Below are 9,861 nucleotides of genomic sequence, written 5' to 3'. Positions count from 1 at the left end.
CCTTACCATATTGTGGATTGTTAAATAATGATACATTTATTGGCAGTGGCACTCCTATCAAGGGTAGGACTCGGCTTTGTCCAGAGGCTGGCATTTGGGTACAAATCCAACAATCACTTTTGCAGAGTATTGGAGTTATATTCTGTGTTAAGATTAAGTGGAGGTTCAGATCCCAAGATGATATCTGGCACACTTGACTTATTGCTACCATAATTGTTACAAACAAAACATAAAAATCAGTCATAACTTTTTCAATTTCAGCTTAAGGGGAGACTCTTGTTCAACTGTCCATGAGGTTGGAGCCCTCTTAATCCTGGAGTGATGAATCCACAGGCCTTTCCCTTGGACCTTGACAACTGTATAAGTAGTCAGGAGTACCTGGAATAGCCCCTTCCACTTCTCAGTCAGCGGCTCTGAATTCCATGACTTGATGTAGACCCAGTCCAGGTTGAAATGGATGGGCTGGTGTATCCAGTTCTAAGGGCCTGCTTGTTGTCACGTACTTCCGCAATTCCTGTAAAGTCTTTCCCAAGGACATTAAGTAATTATTCAAGTCCATTTGCCCTTTAATGTGAATTGTTCCTGGTATATGTGGGGCCTGGTAAGGCCTTCCATAAAGTAACTCGTAAGGTCTCAAACTGTTTTTACCACGAAGTTGTATTCTAATTCTTAACAGCGCTAAAGGTAGCGCTTGTATCCAAGTCATTGATGTTTCCTGACATATTTTCCCAATCTGCAATTTAAGTGTACAGTTCATTCTTTCTACCTTTCCACTTGATTGGGGCCTATAAGGAGTATGGAGATCCCATGTTATGGCTAAGTTTTTACTCAGTTGTTTTATAACTTCAGCAACAAAATGTGGTCCTCTGTCTGAGGACATTCCTAAGGGAACACCGAACCTCAGGATAAGTTCTTTTAACAAGATTTTAGTTACTTCTTTAGCCTTACTGGTGCGACAGGGAAAAGCCTCTGGCCATCCAGTAAAAGTATCAACTAGAACAAGGATGTATCTATATCCCCCTTTTCTAGGTAGTTCTGTAAAATCAATTTGCCAGTAGTCTCCTGGGGAATTTCCTCCTTTTGTACCCCCAAAAATCAATTTATTGCTAATACTTGGGTTGTTTTTACAACAACATTCACAATTTCCCATGATGGATCAGATAATTTCTGTCATTGTTCGCCTTATAACTATCTTTTGAAGATGTTTTACTAAATTTTCAGTTCCCCAATGTACTTTATTATGTTCTCGTTTAGCAATTTCTCTCATTAGTGAGGGTGGGATCACTATTTGTCCTGTGGGTGTAACAGCCCACCCATCTGTTTGTTCCTGTGCCTGTAAGGCTTTTACTAATTTAACATCTTTACTATCATATTTAGGTGGTGTTTCTGGTAAAGTTATTTCTTTTTCTGGTAATAATGCCATGATGCCTGTTTCTGCAGCCTCTTTGGCAGCTTTATCTGCTAATTGATTACCTATTTCTGGGGGGGGGGTCCTGTTTGGTGGGCTTTGCAATGCATTATTGCAACTGCCATCAGTTTTTGAATACTCTCTAATAGTTCTTGTATTTGCGCAGCATGTTTGATTTCAGTTCCTTGCGCTGATAGTAGTCCTCTTTCTTTCCAGATGACTCCATGTGACATGCGGAACAAACTTTACAACTCAGAGAGTGAGTTATAAAGCAGGTACGTTTATTTTGGCGCTGGGTGCAAGGGGTTTCTCCTCAAAGCTTGCACACCGTCTCAGCAAGCAGCCAGATATTTATTACACCAAAGCATACATATTCATAGGGTTACACAATACAAAATATACATATGTATAAGTTGGGGCGGGGTTAGTTCAAAAGCTTGTGTCAGCCGTTCTAAAATGTTTATGTCATCTTGTGCAGGCTCAGATCTGTCTCTGGTGGTCGTTTACTTCTTCAGGGGTCTTATCTTCCTCTTCTTCTTCTGTCCTCTAAATGAACTTCTTCAGTCATTTACGCATGCTCTCTTCTTACTTGGTGATTTCTGTGGTTTTTAACAAGTCCTAACAAGTTCTGTGGTAAGACTAACACTGCGGTTCCTGTTATCACCTCCTTTGTCTGGCATGTCAGTCCTTGAGGAATACCAGTCCCTGATAAGCTTAACCCTTGACAGACGCCACAGGCGCCAGGCCTTGACAAGCGAGCCTCGAAAGAACAAACAAGGCCAACAGAATTATTAAACAATATTTAAGTGGTCAAAAGGCAGATGGTTATTTCCCTGTATCAGTTCCCCCCTTTTCTTTCCCCTAAGCAAATTCTTTTGCTTTTAGAAGTGGTTCGTTATGTTTCATCATTATATATATTACAACAGTTGCCAAATTCATCCCTTTTAGATCCTCTCCCGCATTTCCCGTATACCCGAAATAAGCATTTGTCCAAGGTCACTCCCAAGCACTTATTAAGTTACAGTTCAGCAGAGTCATAAGAACCCCTATCATCCTTTTTGGATGCAAAGCTTCAATGGTCCCATAGGTGTCGATTCCCATTGTGGCTTAGGGGCTTTCTTCACTCTGGTGTGATGCACTCATGAGGTCTGTTCTTTAATCTTGATCGCTGTATGGGACGTCAGCAGCACCTGGAAGGGGCCCTCTGACTTCGGTTCCAGAGGTGTATCTGTAAAGGACTTCACATACACATAATCACCAGGCTTAATATCATGCACCGGTCCATCAAGACCTCAGGCTCTGGTTCCTAAGACCAGTTTCTCTATCTCCTGAAGTTGTTTTTGCAGGCTTATTACATAATCAGATAACATTTCATCCCCAATCCGAGTTTATATTCCCGCCTGTACAATATAGGACCTCCCGTACAATATTTCAAAAGGGCTCAACCCCTCTTTAGTTCTGGGCTTAGTTCTAATCCTCAGGAGTGCCAAAGATAATGATTGTGGCCAAGATAATCCGGCCTCCTGCCCTAGTTTTACAATCTGTAACTTAATTAAGTGATTCATCTTTTCCACTTGACCACTCACTTGTGGCCTATATGAGGTATGTAACTGCCAATCTATTCCCAAGAGTTTACTAACTTGTTGAACAATTTTTGCAATAAAACATGGTTCTCTATCCGAGGAGATTGTTGCAGGAATCCCGAATCTCGGTACTATTTCTTGTAGTAGTGCTTCAGTTACCTCCCTAGCCTTACTGGTTCGGCAATGGAATGCTTCTGGCCAGCCTGAAAAGGTGTCTGTTAGAACCAACAGATATTGGAACCCCCCTTTTCTTGCGAGTTCTGAGAAATCAGTTTGCCACCGCTGCCCTGGATAGTTTCCTTTCCCTATTTGTCCGGGTTGGGCTTTAGGGCTTACTTTAGGATTATTTTGCAAACATATTTCACACTGCTGAGTCACTTGTTTAACAGTGGTGTAGAGGTTCCGGGCAACTATACGCTGATTCAAGTATTTATACAATGCCTCAGCTTCCGAATGGGATTTTCTGTGTTCTGCTATAACTATGGCCCACAATAACGCAAATGGGATTATTATTTTGCCCTGCGGAGTCTTTGCCCACCTACCCTTCTCTATTTCTCCACCTAAGTCTTCAACTAATTTCCGATCCTCTTTGGAATACCTGGGTTCACAATCAATTTGTATTTTACCATTTGGGACCATAGACTGCACCTCTAATTCACCTCTCTCAGCTGCTTTTTTGGCTTCACGATCCGCCATAGCATTGCCCAATTCCTGAGCGGTATTTCCTTTCTGATGAGCCTTGCAATGCATGATAGCCACTTTTTCAGGTAGCTGCACTGCTTCCAGGAGCCTAAGAATTTCTTCAGCATGTTTTATATGTTTCCCTTGGGTGGATAGGAGTCCCCTTTCTTTCCATATGGCTCCATGGGCATGGACTACCCCAAAAGCGTATTTGGAGTCCATCCAGATATTAATCTTCTTGTCTTTGGCTAGCTCCAGCGCTCGGGTTAAAGCTATTATTTCTGCTTTTTGTGCCGAGGTATTTGGGGCAAGGGCTTTGGACTCTATTACCCGATCTGCAGTGGTTACTGCATACCCTGCTCTGCGGATGCCTTGTCGAACAAAGCTACTTCCGTCTGTGTACCAGGAATCTTCAGCATCTTCCAGCAGCTCCTCTTTTAGATCTGGTCAGCTGGAATAGACTGCTTCAATTGTTTCCAGGCAGTCATGTGATACCGGTTCTCCCGTGGTTCCGCTGAGGAAAGATGCTGGATTGATAATGTTAGTAACCACTATTTCCACATCATCCTGTTCCACCAAAATGGCCTGATATTTAAGGAATCTCTGTGGTGAGAGCCAGTGCCCCCCTTTTACCTCTAATACTGTAGATACAGTATGAGATATCAACACTGTAATCTTTTGGCCCAATATAAATTTACGAGCTTCTTGAATATTTAGCACCAATGCTGCTACCGCCCTTAAGCAGCTAGGCCAACCTTTACTTACTTCATCAAGTTGTTTGGAGAAATACGCCACTGCCCTTCTATATGTTCCCAAGTTTTGGGCTAGGATTCCCAGGGCTATTCCCTGCTTCTCATGGGAGAACAGCCAGAATGGCTTAGTAATATCTGGTAACCCCAAGGCAGGGGCGTCCATTAATTTCCTTTTCAGTTGCTGGAATGCTCTTTCTGCTTCCCCATTCCAGATGAGGTCTTTTGGATTAGATTTCAACAGTTCATAGAGTGGCCTTTCCAAGAGTCCGTAGTTATATATCCATAGGCGACACCATCCTGTCATCCCTAAAAATGTGCGGAGTTCTTTAGCTGTCTGCGGTCGAGGAGTCTGACAGATGGCCTCCTTTCTTGCTGTTCCTAGGGTTCTTTGGCCAGCAGTTATCTCGTATCCGAGGTAAGTTACCTGCCGCTGAGCCACATGGGCTTTCTGTGGAGAGACTCAATAGCCATTAAGTCCAAGGAAATTTAGCAGACTGACTGTCCATACTATACATAGTTCTTTCGTTTCAGTGGCTATCAATAGATCATCTACATATTGTAATACTACCCCAGTTCCATATGGTCGCTCCCACTGTTCCAAGTCTTTGGCTAGTTGGTTTCTAAAAAGAGTGGGGCTATTCTTAAACCCCTGTGGTAACACAGTTGTATTGGCTTTGCGTGGCAAGGTTTTGGTAGCGGGGGGGTTACAGGGGTGGCTTCTGTAAGAAGCTGCTGGAAGCTTCCCCTGTGTCCGACAGAGCTAATACCAGCCGGCTCTAAGACAGACCCGCCGCCGGCCAAGGCCGAGCCAATCAGCAATAGTGGTAACGCCTCTGTGATAACATTCTTAAGAAGGAAAAAAGTTGCTGGGACAGACAGAAACGGCAGCCGGAGAGAGAGTGAGAACATGTAAGAGAAACAACCCTGCAGACACCAAGGTCAGTGAAGAAGGAGGGGGAGGAGATGCTCCAGGTGCCAGAACAGAGATTCCCCTGCAGCCCGTGGTGAAGACCATGGTGAGGCAGGCTGTCCCCCTGCACTCCATGGAGGTCCACGGTGGAGCAGATATCCACCTGCAGCCCGGGGAGGACCCCACGCTGGAGCAGGTGGGTTCCCGAAGGAGGCTGTGACCCCGTGGGAAGCCCGCGCTGGAGCAGTCTGCTCCTGAAGGACTGCACACCGTGGAAGGGACCCATGCTGGAGCAGTTTGTGAAGAACTGCATCCCATGGGAAGGACCCACGTTGGAGAAGTTCATGGAGGACTGTCTCCCGTGGGTGGGACCCCACGCTGGAGCAGGGAAGAGTGTGAGGAGTCCTCCCCCTGAGGAGGATGAAGCGGCAGAAAACAACGTGTGATGAACTGACCGTAAACCCCATTCCCCGTCCCCCTGTGCCGCTGGGGTGGTTGGTAGAGAATCCGGGAGTGAAGTTGTGCCCGGGAAGAAGGGAGGGGTGGAGGGAAGGTGTTCTGAGATTTAGTTTTATTTCTCATTACCCTGCTCTGGTTGATTTGTAATAAAGTGAGTTAATTTTCCCCAAGCTGAGTCTGTTTTGCCCGTGACGGTAAGTGGTGAGTGATCTTTCCTGTCCTTATCTCGACCCAGAAGCCCTTTGTTATATTTTCTCTCCCCTGTCCAGCTGAGGAGGGGGAGTGATAGAGTGGCTTTGGTGGGCACCTGGCGTCCAGCCAGGGTCAACCCACCACAACAGTCCATGTTAGTTGTGTCTTTCTTCTGGAGTCTGGGTTTTCCCATTCAAATGCAAACAGCAGCTGGCTCTCTGGGCTCAAGGATAGGCAAAAGAAGGCGTCTTTCAGGTCCAATACGGTAAACCAGGCCAATTCAAGTGTCAGTTTAGTTAATAATGTGTATGGGTTTGCTACGACAGGGTGCAGATCTTCAACAATTCTATTAATAGCTCTGAGATCCTGTACTATTCGATAATTACCATCCGACTTTTTGACAGGTAGAATGGGAGTGTTATATTCCGATTCACATTCTGTTTGCAGCCCATATTTGATAAACCGGTTGATTATTGGTCGGGTTCCTTCCCTATTTTCTGTTCTAAGGGGATATTGCCTAATTCTTACAGGCCGCACCCCTGATTTGAGCCTGGCCATTATTGGGGAGGCATTTTTCGCATTTCCTGGTATCTCTGAGGCCCATACCCCTGGATATACTTGGTTCTGGATTTCCTCAGGTACTCCTGAGCTAACAGGAGTATCTATGAGGGCCAGACTCAGAAGTTCAATTAGCTGGTCATCCCCCACTCGAAGTTCTACTTTTCCTTTCTCAAATTTTATTTCCGCTTTTAGTTGTTCCAATAAGTCTCACCCTAATAGAGGTTTTAGCGAGTTAGGCATATATAAGAATTTGTGTATTCCCAATTGTTTTCCCAATTTAAATTTAAGAGGTTTTAAAAAGTACGCCTTTTCACTTTGACTGGTAGCTCCTTTTACCGTTACAAAATCATCATCCGTAAGTGTTAAAGCTTGGTTTAAAACCAAAAATGTTGCCCCGGTATCAACTAGAAATTCTATACTCTGTTGTTGTTTCCCTAGCCTCAATATAACCAGTGGATCCGCTAGGGTAGATTCCCCAGGTCCCCGTCAATCTTCTTTGACGTGGGACTGTATTCTCCCTTTCCCTTTCCGTCTCTCTGGACATTTATAGACTAGAATCATAGAATCATTTAGGTTGGAAAAGACCTTCAAGATCATCGAGTCCAACCATTAACCAAGCCCACTAAACCATGTCCTTAAGTACCCTGTCCACTCACTTTTTTAATATCTCCAGGGATGGTGACTCAACCACTTCCCTGGGTAGCCCATTCCAATGTTTGACAACCCTCTCAGTAAAGAAATTTTTCCTAATATCTAACCTAAATCTCCCTTGCCTCAACTTGAGGCCATTTCCTCTTGTCCTATCTCCAGCCACCTGACAGAAGAGACCAACACCCACCTCACTACAACCCCCTTTCAGGTAGTTGTAGAGAGTGAGAAGGTCTCCCCTCAGCCTCCTCTTTTCTAGACTGAACAGCCCCAGTTCCCTCAGCCGTTCCTCATAAGACTTGTGCTCCAGGCCCCTCACCAACTTGGTTGCCCTCCTCTGAACACGCTCCAGCAACTCAATGTCCTTCCTGGAGTGAGGGGCCCAAAACTGAACACAGCACTCGAGGTGCGGCCTCACCAGTGCTGAGTACAGGGGAACAATCACCTCCCTGCTCCTGCTGGCCACACTATTTCTGATACAGGCTAGGATGCGATTGGCCTTCTTGGCCACCTGGGCACACTGCTGGCTCATGTTCAGCCGGCTGTCAACCAGCACACCCAGGTCTTTCTCTGCCAGGCAGCTTTCCAGCCACTCCTCCCCAAGCCTGTAGCGCTGCATGGGGTTGCTGTGACCAAAGTGCAGGACCCGGCACTTGGCCTTGTTGAACTTCATACGATTGGCCTCAGCCCATCGATCCAGCCTGTCCAGATCTCTTTGTAGAGCCTCCCTACCCTCAAGCAGATCAACCCTTCCCCCCAACTTGGTGTCGTCTGCAAACTTGCTGAGGGTGCACTCAATCCCCTCATCCAAATCATCGATAAAGATATTAACGAGAACTGGCCCCAACACTGAGCCCTGGGGAACACCACTTGTGACCCGCCGCCAACTGGATTTCACCCCATTCACCACAACCCTCTGGGCTCGGCCATCCAGCCAGTTTTTCACCCAGCGAAGAGTGCACTTATCCAGGCCACAAGACGCCAGTTTCTCAAGGAGTATGCCATGAGAGACAGTGTCAAAGGCCTTGCTGAAGTCAAGGTAGATAACATCCACAGCCTTTCCCTCATCCACTAGGCGGGTCACATGGTCATAGAAGGAGATCAGGTTGGTCAAGCAGGACCTGCCTTTCGTAAACCCATGCTGACTGGGCCTGATCCCCTTCTTATCCTGGACTTGCCATGTGAGTGCTCTCAAGACAAGCCGTTCCATAATCTTCCCCGGTACCGAGGTCAGGCTGACAGGCCTGTAGTTCCCCGGATCCTCCCTCCGACCCTTCTTATAAATGGAAGTCACATTGGCAAGCCTCCAGTCCTCTGGGACCTCCCCTGTTGACCAGGATCACTGATAAATGATAGAGAGTGGCTTGGCAAGGACCTCTGCCAGTTCCCTCAGTACTCTTGGATGGATCCCATCAGGTCCCATAGATTTCTGAGTGTCCAGATGGTGAAGTAGGTCCCTAACTATTTCCTCCTGGATTAAGGGGGGTATGTTGTGCTCTTCATCCTTGCCTTCCAGCTCAGGGGGCGGAGTACCCTGAGGATGACTGGACTCACTATTAAAGACTGAGGCAAAGAAGGCATTAAGTACCTCGGCCTTTTCCTCATCACTGGTTGCTACGTTCCCTTCTGTATCCATTAAAGGAAAGATATTCTCCTTGGGATTCTTTTTGCTGTTAACATATTTGTAAAAACATTTTTTGTTGTCCCTTACAGTTCTAGCTGAGCTTTTGCCTTTCTAATTTTCCCTCTGTATGATCTAACCAGATCCCTGTACTCCTCCCAAGTTGCCCGCCCTTTCCTCCAGAGATGATAAACTCTCCTTTTTTTCTTGAGTCCTAGCAAAAGCTCCCCGTTCAGCCAGGCCGGTCATTTTCCTCGGTGGTTTGACTTGCAGCACATGGGAATAGGCTGGTCCTGAGTCATTAAGATTTCCTTCTTAAAGAATGTCCATCCCTCCTGGACCCCTCTGCCCTTCAGGACCGTCTCCCAAGGGACTCTCTCAACCAGTGCCTTGAAGAGGCCAAAGTTAGCCCTCTGGAAGTCCATAGTGGTGGTTTTGCTGACCACCTTCTTTGCCTCACCAAGAATTGAAAATTCTATCATTTCATGGTCGCTAAGCCCAAGACGGCCCCCGACCATCACCCCTCCCACCAGTCCTTCCCTGTTCGTAAACAGTAGGTCTAGCAAGGCTCCTCCCCTGGTTGGCTCACCCACCAGCTGTGTCAAGAAGTTATCTTCCACACACTCCAGGAACCTCCCAGATTGTTTACTCACTGCTGTGTTGTATTTCCAGCAGATGTCTGCAAAGTTAAAGTCCCCCACAAGGACAAGGGCACACGATTCTGAGACTACTGCCAGCCGCTTGTAGAACAATTCATCCGCCTCATCAGCCTGGTCGGCCGGTCTGTAACAGACTCCCAGCACAATATCTGCCTTACCGGCTTCCCCTCTCATCCTCGCCCATAAGCACTCCACCTTGTCATCAGAATCGCGTAGCTCTATACAGTCAAAACGTTCCCTAACACAGAGCGCCACCCCGCCACCTCTTCTACCTTGCCTATCCCTTCGGAAGAGCTTGTAGCCATCCGTTGCAGCACTCCAGTCACGGCAGTCGTCCCACCACGTCTCCGTGACGGCGACTAAGTCATATCTGTCCTGCTGCTCGAT

Source organism: Aquila chrysaetos (assembly GCF_900496995.4).
Source record: "Aquila chrysaetos chrysaetos chromosome W unlocalized genomic scaffold, bAquChr1.4 W_unloc_1, whole genome shotgun sequence".
Classification (NCBI taxonomy): domain Eukaryota; kingdom Metazoa; phylum Chordata; class Aves; order Accipitriformes; family Accipitridae; genus Aquila; species Aquila chrysaetos.
The sequence above is the reverse complement of the archived record's forward strand: the minus strand, read 5'-3'. Positions refer to the sequence as shown.